The sequence below is a fragment of the Aegilops tauschii genome, chromosome 3 (assembly GCF_002575655.3).
Source record: "Aegilops tauschii subsp. strangulata cultivar AL8/78 chromosome 3, Aet v6.0, whole genome shotgun sequence".
Lineage (NCBI taxonomy): Eukaryota > Viridiplantae > Streptophyta > Magnoliopsida > Poales > Poaceae > Aegilops > Aegilops tauschii.
The window spans coordinates 142313859-142328745 of NC_053037.3; the positions used below are offsets into that span (position 1 = coordinate 142313859).

Consider the following 14887-nt stretch of genomic DNA (forward strand, 5'->3'; position numbering starts at 1 on the left):
TAGGAGAGGGGGGCGCAGCCCCCTTTCCCTGTCCCTCTCCCTCTCTTTCCTTCCCCCCTTCTTTTCCTAGTAGGACTAGGAAAGGGGAGTCCTACTCCTACTAGGAGGAGGACTCCCCCCCTCTCCTTGGCGCGCCCCATAGGCAGCCGGCCTCCCCCTTGCTCCTTTATATACGGGGGCAGGGGAGCACCTAAGAACACACTTGACATACGATATTTTAGCCGTGTGCGGTGCCCCCCTCCACCAGATTACACCTCGATAATACCGTCGCGAAGCTTAGGCGAAGCCCTGCGTCGGTGGAACATCATCATCGTCACCACGCCGTCGTGCTGACGAAACTCTCCCTCAACACTCGGCTGGATCGGAGTTCGAGGACGTCATCGAGCTGAACGTGTGTAGAACTTCGGAGGTGCCGTGCGTTCGGTACTTGATCGGTCGGATCGTGAAGACGTTCGACTACATCAACCGCGTTGTGATAACGCTTCCGCTGTCGGTCTACGAGGGTACGTGGACAACACTCTCCCCTCTCGTTGCTATGCATCACCATGATCTTGCGTGTGCGTAGGAATTTTTTTGAAATTACTACGTTACCCAACAGACACACCATCCTCCACCTGCCGGTGATATTAGGAAGCATCAACAAAACAAGGACAAGTCAGGGTGAACTTATTCCACGCCCATGGCGACGCCATTGTCTCACCATCGTCGATTGAAGATGAAATCTAAATGTATCTCTAACTCTACCACAAGTGGACAAAAACCCTGGGGCCCTCCTCCTCCCGTCGCCGGAGCAACAGACGAAGGGAGAGGGGACCTGCAATCTCGCAGGGGAAGAAGGTAGATTGGTCATCACCCCGGTCACTAGGTCATAGGAGAAGGGAAAAAGGATTTAGAAGATTTCACCATCATGCGGGTTTCAATTCCATCTATATCAATATGGCGTCTCCAAGTTCGTACAACAAGATGGTTATGCAAGTTTCACATACACCGCAACCCGGTCAAAAGAAAGTTTGCTAGAATGAGAAATTGGAGGGCAATCCGTAAATTGAAAACACTTAAAAATCGATTCTTTTATAAACTAAAATGGAGAGGCTGCTTTCTTATCTCACTAATCCATGTTAATAAAAAGCATAATATTCGCATAGATATGGTAATTTTGACCCTGGGGGAGAGGTTGCAAACAAGGCTTGCAGCAAAACTAATAGAAAGGTCTTGTTGTTTGAAAAATTGTATTGGAATTTAGGAGTTTTACCCTTACTCAACTGGATGTTGGTTAGCTCATGTGGATGTGGTTAAGTTAATTTATTGCAAACGATCTTCCACTTGTCATACTTTTGAAGGGTGAAAAAAATAGACACAAGGTGTGGAGAGTGGCGGAGGCAAGAATTAGTAATTTTGCATGCGCGGAGTGCTATTAGAGGAGGAAAATCATGCAATGTTCATCTCCAAATTAGGAGTGAATGATTGATGTTAGGGGGTATCATCATCTTGCTACCATGTCTCCTCCACTCGGTGTGGATGAACCACACGAGACATATGGAAGGTGTGGATGAACCATGACCTCCCATCTCCCACTTGAAGATTAGTGAAGACTTTGTTTGCCCAATCATTTATTAACTTTCTTGTATGTTTAATTACTAATTCCTTTTAAAAACTTTGCACAAAATTATAAGGTTAAAGTCAACAGATCAAGGATGGTAAGAGAATATGCACATACAAATACTCGTTATGCAATGAATGTTCAAAATAAAAGCTCTTACTCGCTCGTATTGCCAAATGCATCCTTGTGCTAGCACCACCTTTTCTCCATGTTGAGAGGCGGACAACAAGCACGTTTATCTTCACCTGGGCGAGAACGCTCTTCTTCATTATTGGTTGTAGAGCCAGGATTCATCAAGTCAATAAAGGTTCACCACCAATTGACGACGACATGTGGCAAAGTCGCGAGATGTGGGTTTCCTGGAGAGCGGTGAGTGATGATGGTGGGAGATAGGATGAGGATGATGAAAGAAGGTGTGATAATGGAGACTGTGGCTAGTTTCATGAGGCAACGACAAGCGGCAGAGAATAGGTGACAGTAGGTGGTGAAGGTGATGGGGCTACCAAAAGCAGTAGAGGGAGGGGGGTACCGAATGAGTTCATGAATGCTCGAGAGCTAACGGGTGAGATATCATGTGAGTCATATATATCACATTTTTTGACATCCCTATTTAAAGTGTAGCTACTCGGTTCTTCTTCTACCACTTAGATATTTTCTATGGAGTTGCATCAAGCGGTAGCCACTAGGTGGGCAGGATGCAGCTTTCCTGAAATATAATATTTTTCGTAAAAACTAGTTTTACAATCCAAAATATTAACATCTTGAAATCTTAGGAGAAATGAAAAGTACGGGTAATTGGGTTGTGTTGTGTCATAAGGTGTGATAGTGGCGATTTATGGGTGGTTCAATAAAGCGGCAACAAACGATAAGGAAAGGGGTTGTAATATGCGGCGAAGGAATTAAGGGTGTCGTTAGCCATAGAGGAAGGTAGGGTTGAGGATGAGGGAGTTCACAAATGCTCTCAGAACTATCCGGAGAGATATCATGCGCTTGTTATATATCTCATCTTTCAACATTGCTATTGAGAATGTAGCTAGTTGGCTCTCCGTTTTTACCCGTTAGAAGGTTTTACGGAGTAGCATGTTTTTGCGGCCACTAGGTGGGAGCCTATACATTTTTCCTAAAACACTATGTTTTTCCTTAAAACATTTTTTGCAATCCAAAGTATTGTCGTCTAAAATGCTTAGGCAAAATGAGAAGTGCAAACAATTGGGTCGTGTTGTGTTCCATGTAGTACGGGTCCTGTATAGGTGCTAAACCGTTGTGAATTACACTACATTGTAGGTAGAATAGAAGAATTCAGTCGGCTGAAATCAATGTTAGTGAGCGTGAAATATATTCCTTTGAGATGCTAGGTAGTTAATTCCTTGATATTCTTGTTTTCGATAATCATGTGAGCTAAATATGATCAACATTTTGACCAAACAAGCTTAAAAGCATACGATAAAATCTCCTGACCATGTGAGCATTGATTTGGCTCTAGGCACCTGAATGGGTGAGCAACCTATAAACTAATGCAGCTTTAAGTTAAGATATTATATGATTTTTTTAGGGAATCCATAAAAGGGTCATTGGTGACATATAAACTAAGTGATTTTCTTAGTGAAGGTATTAAAGGGTTATTGGTGAATAACCTAAAGCAGCCTAGATAACTAAGTATGATCCTGCTTTAATATGATCCTGCTTTAATTTGCATAACTTGCATATACACAATTAATATAGCCTCATGTGTGAGGTATGTATTCATTGAATAATGTATCATCTCACTTGGCTCACCACATAAAAATAGAAAATTATATGCACTCATAAGTCCTAGCACACACCTCGCTATCAAGGGGAATGTTGGCTCCCACTAAAAACATTTTACCTTCATGGAACATCAAAGCATCAAACCTGAGCTTTGATCCCTGATGGGTTGGGAGTACCACTGCTCTCCTAACCATAAACACATGTTGGTTCTCAAGTATTTTTTTAAGGGTGTTGGTAGGGGTGATTTTCTTGTGATTGAATGCCTACATCCAATACAAGTATCTTGTAAATTGTTCTCCATCTTCTATAAAAATACGACAATTTTATCAAATTAGGACCCAAATAACGCGTTGACACTCCCTCAGCAAAGTCACCCGAGCGAACTATCATTTCCCCCAGCCAAGTAGGAACAAACGAGCCGTTTCGTTTGCTAAAAAAAACAACTCCACGTGAACGCTCCACAATTGTCATGCGAAAACAGATAAATGTGGCATGCTGTTGTACAACGACGTGTCGTGTTCTAAAGTAAAATTTGTCATGGTGTATAAAAAGATTGTCAGAAAATTGTCATGCTACGGCAGAGTAACTGCCATGCGTTTTCACATATCTCCCATGATTGCAGCATAGAGAATTGCCAGCCTAAAAAGAGAAACATTGTGAAAATTGTCATGATCGGGGTTTGCCATGCTGGCTGAAGGGAATTTTCATGCTACATCAATGGAAAAAGGTGGAAATTGTCATGCTATAAAAATACAAATAGTCATCCGGTATTTGTTAGTTCAGATTGCCATACCAAGCGAACCCTTTATGCCATCAGCCCGCAATTCGCTTGGAGGGTTGCGTGGAAGCGAACACTTTAGGATTCGCTGTGGGATCATGCGTGCCTGAGGGTGTTCACTTGAAATAGCTAAAAAAATCTGACTTTAAATCATTGGCATTTAGCTAAAATTATGCACACTTTTGGCATGCTCAATGAAAAATGATATAACCAGTAGTAGTATAAGGTAAGTGCGATTGGAAATCATGTGCACCTATGGTGGAAAGTTGCAGCGGATAATTCGAAATATCTGATATTCATATTTGCATTTCAACTATGATGGAAATGGAAATGAAAGATATCCAGGTTTATTTTACGGATACAAAAACAAATATGGTACGTGATTTTAACACAAATATGGATATGGAAGTGGATTTATCTGCATTCGAATATAATTTCGTGAGCTAATTTAAGCAACTCTAGCCCAAATATGTTAATTATCCAACATAAAAGCCTAATAAGTTATCAAGTTTACTTTGTGTATGGTTAACCTTTGGACTTATTATGTATTATAGTAATATTTATGTATAAACATGCCTATCATTGTAAGTTGATTATTTTGTGTCATATAGCTATTGACTTATTTCTGTTAACTACTAATATATGTCGTTGTTACTTGCATCATCCTATATGTATCCGTATTCTAGTAACATCTGATCCGTATTCATATTCACTGACATTTATATTGACATTTTATTTTTAAAAGGTGAACGATTCTAATCGGCCAAGTGGCTGAAAGCTCGGCTCGTCACCTCGCGCTAGCCATGGCCCTTCCCGTTTCACGCCGCAATCAATCCCGTCGCGGGGCACGTCCCCCTAGTGAACCCCACTCGACCGCTTTCCTTCCCTCGCCCTTAGAGCATCTCTAGCAGACCCCGTATAAATGGGCAAACCCGCAAAATAACCGTTTTTTGCAGTTCCAGTCGAAAAAACAAGCCCGAACAGACCCCGCAAAATCGTTCGACCCTTAAAAATTTTTAAGGGGCCCTGCAAACGCGAAACCCTCATATATACAGTTTTGAGGGCAACTTTATCATGGCCCTGCATACCGGTCAACGTTGGCGGTTAAGGAATCTTTGCTCCAGCCAACGCCATGAAGCTCGCCCGTCCGCCCCAGCCACCGCGCTCGCCCGCCGGCCGTCCGATAGCCGGCCGGCCCTCCGTCCCGGCCGCCGCGCTCGCCCGTGGCTCCGCGGCCCTTGAATGGAGCTAGCTAGCTAGCTCAATCCATTCGAACGGAGCTAGCTAGCAGCTCAATCCATTCGAACAGAGCTAGCTAGCTAGCTCGATGCGCCGGCCGTTGGATCCCGCCGCGGCTCGCGCCGCCCCGGCAGCCCTAGCCTCTGCGCGCGCCGCGCTCGCCCCGGCCTCCGCCCGCGCCGCGCTCGCCTCTTGTTTTTCCTCGTCCGCCTGTTCGCCGGATTGACACGAGGAAGAGGACGACTAAAAAAAAGAGCTAGCTCTGAGTTTGTTCGGTATATTTGGAGAATATTCCTTTTTACGGGTTGATTATACGGGGTCTGAGTCTCTCCTCGCCCGCGCCGGCCTGCATATACCTTTTTCGCGAACTGCAAAAGACTTATGCGGGTCGGGATTTTGCGGGGTCTGCTAGAGATGCTCTTATGTCTTCTCTCATGCCTCGACCACACGTCGTCTTTTCCTTCCCCATCGCCTCCCTCCTACAACACCAGCGACGCCTCCCCAAATACCACCGTTGCCTTTGCCGCGAACTCATCAGATGATGCGTCCACCTAGCCTGAAAGCTGCAACCGCCCTTTTGCAAGGAGCCACAACCTCAAAGTCCGGGAGCTGCAAAGATTCTGGGCATTTGTGAGCCCTTTGTTGTGCGGAGATGCTGCGATCAGTGATGGCCGGAGCTACATGGAGGCGACCACCGTGCTACAGCCACCACAACAACGACCGACTAGCGACTGGATGTCGAGAGCCGTTGCTGGAGACGCGCGACATCCTCCGTTGGGATGGCAATCACGGGGTTGAGGTGATTCAACCGGCCATCATGGTGCTACGACAGGCACCCCCGAGAGCTGGAACCAGCGATTTTTTGCGATTTTTTGGTGTTGGACCCAGTGTGCGTCCGTGCTGGAACCGGTGCTATGTCTATGCTAGAATCAACGTATGTTTTTTTGAAACTGGCTTTTTTGTTGCTACAATCAACTACTAGAGTTTTGCCGATGAAGTTTTTTTCTGGAACCATCATTAATTTTTGCTCGAACTGGCTTTTTTTTGTTACAATCTGACGACTAGCGTGCGATCAGTTTAAAATTTGGGCCAGCTGACCGCCGTCTAGGGTCACTCTTTTAATAAAAAGTATAAAAACAAAATAAAGAGCACTATCCAATCGGGCTCCGATCCGTTTGTCATCCCGGCTCGGCTCTGCGTCGGAGCGCCAGTCCGAAGCCGACCGTAGGCCGTACTCCTACTTCACCCGCGCCGCGTGAGCACGTGCGCGCCACGTGTCCTGGTGATCGGACGGGAAGGGAAGGGAGGGAGGGGATTCAGGGGGGGCTCGTGACGCCACGTGATCCGTGCGCCCACCCGAGGAAGAAAACCCCACGAAGCGTTCACGCACCCGCTTCTCGGCCCCCACACGACACCGACCCGCGGGTCCCACGCGGCCGCGGCCCCGCGCGTGCTGTCACCGTGCCCCGCGGGTAAAAGGGAAACGGTTAAGCCAGAGCAGCACCGCGCGAGGGCGCGGGGGCGTGGCGGGGTGGTGGGAAACGTGAAGCCTATTTAAGCAAAACGAGCGCGCGAGCCCCCGACACGTTGTGCGCTAACTAACGGAACCCGCCCGGCGTCGCGCGCCCGACCCGCCTGGCGTCGCTGGCGCTGACGCGGTGGCCCCGCCCTCTTCGGTGTGTCTGGGCGGGTAGGCTCGTCGGTGCGCGGAGCGGCCGCCCGGGCGATTAGCATGCGTTAACTGGCGCCATCCGGGCCCGAGGAGCGTAAAACAAAACGGAAACGCAGCACGGAAAGACGTGCGGGCGGGGGGTTGGATGGGGGTCCAACGTGATGGGCGTGCGTGCGTGCGTGCTCCTCATGAACGGCCCGGGACAAAGGGGAGAGGGAGGGAGCGAGCTCACGGCATCGCCGTGCACGAATGGACGGACCGGCATGCATGCCGATGCTTCCCGGCCATCGAAAGCGTTGCAGTCGCAACGCCGGTGCGTTTGCGTCGGGGCAACCTCTGTTTGTGTGTAGGGCCCGTTCGCTGTTGTGTGTGCGGGCGAGCTGGAAAAGGAGTTTTTTCCATCATCGGTCGCTTGCTTCCGGTACAGTGGTTCGCATGACTGGGCTGCCTGTTGTTAGACTACCCACAGTGGGAGTAATATAGATAGTAACATCACATATATCTAGATAAAATAGATGATGTGGCAAGTAATAAATAAAGAAAGAGAGGCATGTAGTAGCATAGCTAGTTACTACTAGTATGAGTAACATCACGCATATCAAGACAAGATGAGTTTATAGCCTAATAAATGAAGTATTGCATGTTACCACACATATGTTACTCCCCACTATAGAGGTAGTAACATGGGCATGTTACTACTCTATGTTACTATCCATTGTGGCTAGTCTTATACATGGGTTGTTTGCGTGGGGCAAAATAAAAGGGCATTCATCTCATGTCATGCTGTGTCGTCGCCGACTCACTGGATGATAACTTTGCTCTTGGGAGCGGCAACTCTTTTGTTGGCATGCGAGTTAAAGTAGCGGACACGATAAAAAAGTTTTAAGTACACATTATATCAGTGTTAAAGTAGCGGACCGGATAAAAAATAGTTTAAGTACACATTATATCAGTGAGTCATTACATGCTTAGCTGGTTGTGAGGATCTCTTGTTATGTGAATTACTACATCAAGTATTTGCGGTACAATTTTTTATTGCGTTAACGGACAGTAGTATCATAGCACTTCTAGCAAAACCCGTAAATCTTTCCTTCCACTAAAATAACCGTTATTTTATGGGATCGAGATGAAAAACCGTCCCGCAAAGGTCCCGTAAAACGGCCTGCCGTGCGTACGACCATCTATGAGATCATGGCGATCCCTTTGCGGTTCGACTGGAGGGATCAACAGGCACAAAGAGCAGGGTCAGCAGAAGACGCTCGGTGTTTATCAAGGTTCGGGCCGCTGCGAAGCGTAAAACCCTACTCCTGCTTTGTGTATTGATTGTGTATGTGAGTCCAACTACAAGGAGCGCACGTCCGGCAAGGTGCACAGGAGATGCAGCTACGTGCGTTGAATGGACAGGGTTTTGACATTTGTTAAGGTAGCCATGGTCCTCCTTTTATAGACTACTAGCAAAAGGGCCCGTGCGTTGCAACGGGAGAAAAAAAAATCATAATCTTCAAAGTCCATGAAAACATTTTGCTGCATCACCCATAACATTTTGGCGAACATTTTGTTCAATTTTCTTAACATTTTTCTATACACCAACTTTTAAAAAATCATGCACATTTTGTGATTTCCCAAACATTTGTTTTAAAAATTGCGAATATTTTTTTGAATATGCGAACATTTTAAAAAAATATGAACTTTTTTGAATCCACAAACATTTATGATTTATTGAAAACTTTATTTAAAAATTATCTTTGGGACTTTTTGAAGTACCAAACTTTTTAAAGGAGGAAAAACGAAAAAGTAAAAAAATGAAAATTAAAAACAGGCCGCCTGCATGTGGGCTGGCCCAAAAGGCGCGCTACATCTTCTCCGAGCGTGCAGAGTATGGGAGGTCCCTACTTTGTGACCCGGCCCAGGCAATTTATGTGACAGGCCGTCAGAAGCACTAATGACTTTATTATTAATATTAGTATATATAGATATAGATATAGGTATAGGTATATAAGTAGAGATAGCACATATGCTCGTGCGTTGCAACGGGAGAAATATATTTATGTACTCAATTTATTAATTTGATGAGAATAGTATGTGCAAGCATAACACTCTGTGTTTCGCTAAAAAAAACCCGCTAGTTTATGTTTTTCTCGTCCACCAAAACGCCCACCAGTACCGCATAGTAGCATCCGGACCCTACAACGTTATGATCTATTCAAAAGTACCGAGGGTCGTTCTTGAAAAAAAATACTATTCTCACATAGAAAGTGTCTCTCCTATCTCTACCTGATATTAATATATACTTTCCCTCAAAAAATATTAATATATACTTGTACAATAGTTAAAAGGAGTAAGTTTTCTTCCATCGTTTTTCATAACACACGCCGATTTTTTAACTTGTTTACTGCAAATATAAGCACGGCAATGGGCTGCGTACATTATAAAGTACTAACTTCATTACATAATTTCTCCTCATAGCCAAGGCAAGCAAGTGCAACACCACCATGCTTGGTCACCCATTTTGTCTGCTAAATCCGATTGTACCAGCTACATTTAATGTTGAACCATCAAACGAAATCTATCCTTCAAATGAAAGAACAACTTTTATCCGGTGGTTCCAGTACACACATCAAAGATGATTATTATATAGCACAATGTCTGTGCTCCCTACAGAGCATTAAACTATAAATTTGAACTGAAATTTAAACGGAGTTTAGAATGAAAAAATAGCATTATCAATAAACCTGGAGTAGGAACTGCAAGCAGACCACCCTGGTGGTGCAAAGCGACGTTCGTGTCCGCCAAGAGCCACGACAGCCGCTCGCGTTTCTCTTCCTTGGCCATGCCGCGCGTGTTATTCTCTCCGTAGGCCACGCGCGTGTCTTCTGTTGCTAAATTCTGCAGCTAATTGTTTTCCACCAGCGAGAAGCAGTGTCCACATGTGAGCCTGCTTCATCTTGGATTACATCAGCAGCTACAAACCACCCAATTGCTACACGCGAAAGCAGCAAACAGTGGAAGCAGAGCATCTACAACAAGCAAATACACAGCGCCAAAGCACCTACAGTGGAAGCGGTCTCCATATATGTGTAGCTTGGCTGCAGAATCAATCAATTCCAAATTTGGTTGGAGAACATGTCCATGAAAAGTCCCTTCAATCTTGATGTTAGTCGAATTCATCAGATAGGCGAACAATCCATTAGAAGAAAATGATTTGATAACGGGACATGTGGACAACAAAAGTTAAAATTTAATCACACAACCAAAACATAAAGAAATTTTTCTTAGATCAGAAAACTAAGAATGCTAGAAGCAAATTAATTTAGGAGATGATTTCATGAGTAATTGATGCTATTCTGCAGCAGGGAATGAGGAAAAAATAGAATGAACATATCACATACTTGAACAAACCAAATTAGCTGCAAGCAAGGTATCTATAGAGAACTTATCTGCCCAGAATAGAAATGTGATACATCCACGCGTATTTTAGACTGAACGCCTCGTCCTCATAGCCAATATGTATAATAATAGCATTCTTCCACATGCTCTCCCTAAACCATACAAAAAGCATTGAAGATCTTCAATGCAGTGAGAAGAGGAAGATCGTATTTGCCTTTCCATACAAAAGATTGTATTACCCTGCTCCAATCATCCTTTTGCTTCCGGGATCCTTACTTCTGGCTACTGCATTAGAAGATGGAAAATTGCAAAGGACTGTGTTTGTAGGTTCTCAGATTAAGGGGAGGTTGAGAACGACTAACCACAGTAGCGCAAAATTGGAGATTAAATCCGGGTCGTGCCATGCATTGCTAGTGATCGAGGAGCATCAGGCCTGTGGAAGTCTTGCAGTTTCGTGTTGATCTTGAAGATGGCCGGGCGGAGATGTCATGAACACGTCAGGGAAAACCGGAAAACTTTATGAGTGTAAAACAACCATCATGACCCTGGAACCTGAACATCCCAAAATCAAAACAGAGAAAACCATAGAACCTGATCACCTCTTGATGCACTGCTTGCGGCTCAATTGGCAAGATAAAAAATTACCCCTCACCATGTTCGCCATCTATGTATCTCCACGTTAGAGAACGGAGGTCACCACATAACATGCTCCTCGTCAGTGTTCGCAGAACGACCTGAATCAATCCAGGACCCAGTAGCATTGGCGCGGCACGAGCTTGGTGATGACTGTGGACAGAAACTGGAGAACGACCCAAGCACCGCAACGACGACAGAGAGACGAATGCCTGCGCTTACCTGACGAAGATAGATGGTGACCCCTGCGCTGGTGCGTCAACAGCTCCCGCCTTGGGTCGATCCCCTCCTCCTTCCCTCGTGCGCCGCGCCTCATCTCCTCGTCATCGAGCCGCTCCTCCAATGGACCCCAGCCGCAGCTCGCCGGAGCCAGCAGATGAGCGCCGGCCCTTCTCTCTGCTCTTTTCTTCTCTTGCTCTCCCCTTCCTATCCCCCTCCTCCTTCTGTTTTTCCTCTCTCTGCTCATGTCCCTCCCTCGTTTCTTCTCTATGGGAGCCCCAACGCCATGGACGCCCGAGCTCTGAACCACCTCTCCGACCGCCGCCGCAGCCGCTTCCTTCTACAGGGAGACGCCAAGCTCCGCCGGGAGCCTCCTGGCTGGCGAGTTCCCGCGCCGTCCCCGTCGCCAAGTCCGCCGTCCTGTGAATATAGAATATACCAAACGACTATTTTCTGGGGTGTTTTTTTTACTGGAGGCTAGCGGCGTGTGGCCCGGAGCGCCGCACATCGCCGGCGGCACAGCCGCAAGGAGGTGCGCGGTGGGGCGATTGGCTGGGAGCGGCTGGTGGGCAGGAAGACGATGGGGTAGGTGGGGGTGGATGTGTTTTTGGGTTGGCCTTTTCTTATTCCACAACGAAACGTTTTTTCACTTATCAATGGCATTGGTGGGTAATTGTTTACAACTTTTAGAGCTAATTTAATGACGGTGAGGGCAGAAACGATAAGTGCTTTATTAGTGGTAAAGATAAAGATAAAGATAAAGAAGGGGTCACCATAATGGTAAAATAGTAAATATACATTGTACATAGTGGCTACAGTGCCAAATTCCTAACTCTGACGGGTTAGGACAAATGCATTTAATGCACCGTGGGGTGTCTTGTGGATGGCGCTCTCCGGCAAGGTTGGTCTCTTCTTTTGTGTCGTTCGTCCATCTGCCTTCAATTCCTTTGACACATCACTTGGATGGGTGTCATTAAAGCTGTATCTTCAAAGGCGAGCTGCCACGTGACCAGACAAGTTTCACCTAACTACCTGCCCGCTCGACACATAATCGACAAGTGACAACCTGATCGATGAGGTGGAGCGGTGGCAAGGTAGTGGGATATTTGCCGGACTCGGAGCTTGCTGGTCTTGGATCTTGGCGATTTCCCCCGGCAAGGATCTTCCCGGGCTTTTGAGCTGTATCTTCAATATTTGTAATCTCAATCTTCTCAGATCTTCTTTGTTTCTTCATTAATCTGGACTTAGATTTGTCTTTGATTATCCTCCGGCAAGCCCTTGCCGCCGGGAAGGCTGCTACTGCCTGTGCATAAGTCTGGGGTATTAAGAACCCCATTCTTAATACACCAACAGGAGCCCCCGGGCCTGGGCCACACACGCATCCGAGGCGTCGTTGGGCTAGGCCCAAACAATGCACAGGCATGCGTGACAGAAGATAATTGTCAATTCTGCCATAATTTTCTCTTTAACTGCGCCCTTCTGCCGCGTGTATTCACGTGCGAGACAATGGATTGGTGAAGAGGGGCGGTCGCTGGAGTGGTGCGCCTGGCAAAGAATGCGAGGCCCGGGATTGGCGAAACTGGGTGGTCGCCTCACAATAGTTGAAGAGCCACCCCCTCGCGCCTTCCCCATAAAGAGGGGGCCACGGAGAGCGATGCTCATTCACCTCTTCCCATTCCAATCTCCCAGCCACCGTCGCATCCTTCTTCTATCTTCTCCCCTAAATCTGCCGCCATTATGGCGAGGGGAAAGGGTCGAGCTCGTGCATCCATCTTCGCTGCAAGAGCTTCTCCTCGGCACCATGCTCGCGTCCTGCGGAGGCCGGCTCCAGTGCCCGAGGAAGGGCTGTGGTCCGTGGTCGTAGAAAACGCGGCGTCCGGGGCCGGGGCGGCCATGGTAGAGCGCTCGTCATTTCGTCCCCAACCACTCCACCACAGGCGGAGGGCCATACGGAGGATACAGCGCACGAGTTCGTCGTGGAACTATGTCATCGGCTGAGTAGCTGGTTGCGTCTTCCCCGTCCTTTCGCCAGGGCAATGGAGGACAGCCATCTGCGCGGCCTGTGGCTGCGGGTTGACGACTGCGGCAACGGCCTCGTCTGGGTGGCTGATACGGGGCTGACCCGATGTAGGCCAATCTTTCACGATTGGAGTGGATTCCCTCGAAGAACACGATGAACACGGGGAAGAACGGTGAGAAATCACAAGGGGAAACACTCAAGAACAAGTCCAATCACACATCCACTAGACAATCAAACACACAAGATCCACAAAAGGTACATGAAGAATAAAGGGAAAGATACAAGGTAAAGTTCATCTCCATGAGGAGGTCTTGATGATATCCTAGACGAATCTTCCCGTGAGGGGTCTTGAATCCAAGATGGATCTTCTCCGTAGAGGCCGTGGTCTCTCTCGGTGGAGTAGATCCGGATGGATGAGCAAAGCTCTATCTCAAATGAGCTAATCCTTTGCTAACCCTAACTAGAAGGAGGTGGAGGAGTATATATAGTCTAGGGCCACGAAGGGGTAAGTGAGGAGGGGATACATGAGCCTTTGGCCCAGTTAGGCACGCGCAGGTGTCGGACGTCCGGGCTGGGGGCGAGATGTCCGGGGCTTCGGGACGAGCCGGATGTTCGGGGTCTCGGCCGGATGTCCGGGCTGAAGTGGCACTCCGGTTGCTCTCTGGATATGTCGCTGCCGGATTTTCGGGGATGATGCCGGATGTCCGGGGGTTGCCGAGGCGCCGGATGTCCCGGCACACGGGCCGGATGTCCGGCCGCTGATGCTTCGGCCGTTTGTTGGTGCAGCTCCTTGGAGGCTGCACAGGCGTCGGATGTCAGGCCGCTGTAGTGTCAGCAGCTCCGTCTTCTTCCGTCATCGCTTCCAGGCTTCCCTAGCGGATGGTGTAGTTGTTCCTTGGCGCTTGCACTCCTCCTCAACATCCGTGAAGCTCCGACAATACCTATGCATGCACACGGGAGAAGTGTCAAGTAGTATACCATCCTCGAAGGGGTCAAGTGAGCACGTGTAAAGGAGATGATTCACCTTTGGGTATGTGAAGTAGATGTCGCACGTGTCACTTGCCAAACGGACTCTTGACATGGTGATGTCCGTAGGATGCTCCGCATCATCTCCCCCCCTGGGAAAGATCCGACCTCGGATCAAAAACCAAATCACCATGGGAAAGAGATGGCTTCGCCGTGTAGAAGTGGACGTTCACCAAGTACTCATCATCTTGAAGCTCGAAATGGGCACTCTCCAATGTCGCACCATCTTGTGATTCCTTGAAAAGGAGTAAGGACAACAAACACTTAGAAAAACAAATGTGGTTAGCGTTAGTGCAAAACCAAGCATTCAAGAGGTGATTCACCAAACAAGTGTCGTCATCAAGCATAGCATAGGGTGTGACAAAGGATTGTGACATGGCATGAAAGCATATCAATCGAGCACAAGCAAAGATATCGTGGAGACAAGTATGCAATTGCGAGGTAGCAATGCAAATATGAGTGTCAAGATAATGAGCATCTACCTCAAGTTCATATCAAGCATTCACAAAGCGCTCAATGAAAGGTCTATGATAGGCATAAGAAGCATTCACAACACCAAATAAG

At 47.2% G+C, this 14887-nt stretch overlaps 2 long non-coding RNA genes across 2 annotated transcripts; both read right to left on the reverse strand.

The window, feature by feature from the left end:
• Positions 1 to 9735: 9735 nt before the first annotated feature.
• LOC141042310 (uncharacterized) lies at positions 9736 to 10363 on the reverse strand. The gene is made up of 2 exons (XR_012204481.1): positions 10092 to 10363; positions 9736 to 9973 (listed from the first exon to the last, which is right to left on the reverse strand). It is a non-coding gene; the product is annotated as an uncharacterized lncRNA (long non-coding RNA).
• A 78-nt stretch (positions 10364 to 10441) lies between these two features.
• LOC109774474 (uncharacterized) lies at positions 10442 to 11531 on the reverse strand. The gene is made up of 5 exons (XR_012204480.1): positions 11281 to 11531; positions 11078 to 11159; positions 10791 to 10977; positions 10665 to 10710; positions 10442 to 10577 (listed from the first exon to the last, which is right to left on the reverse strand). It is a non-coding gene; the product is annotated as an uncharacterized lncRNA (long non-coding RNA).
• Positions 11532 to 14887: the final 3356 nt, after the last annotated feature.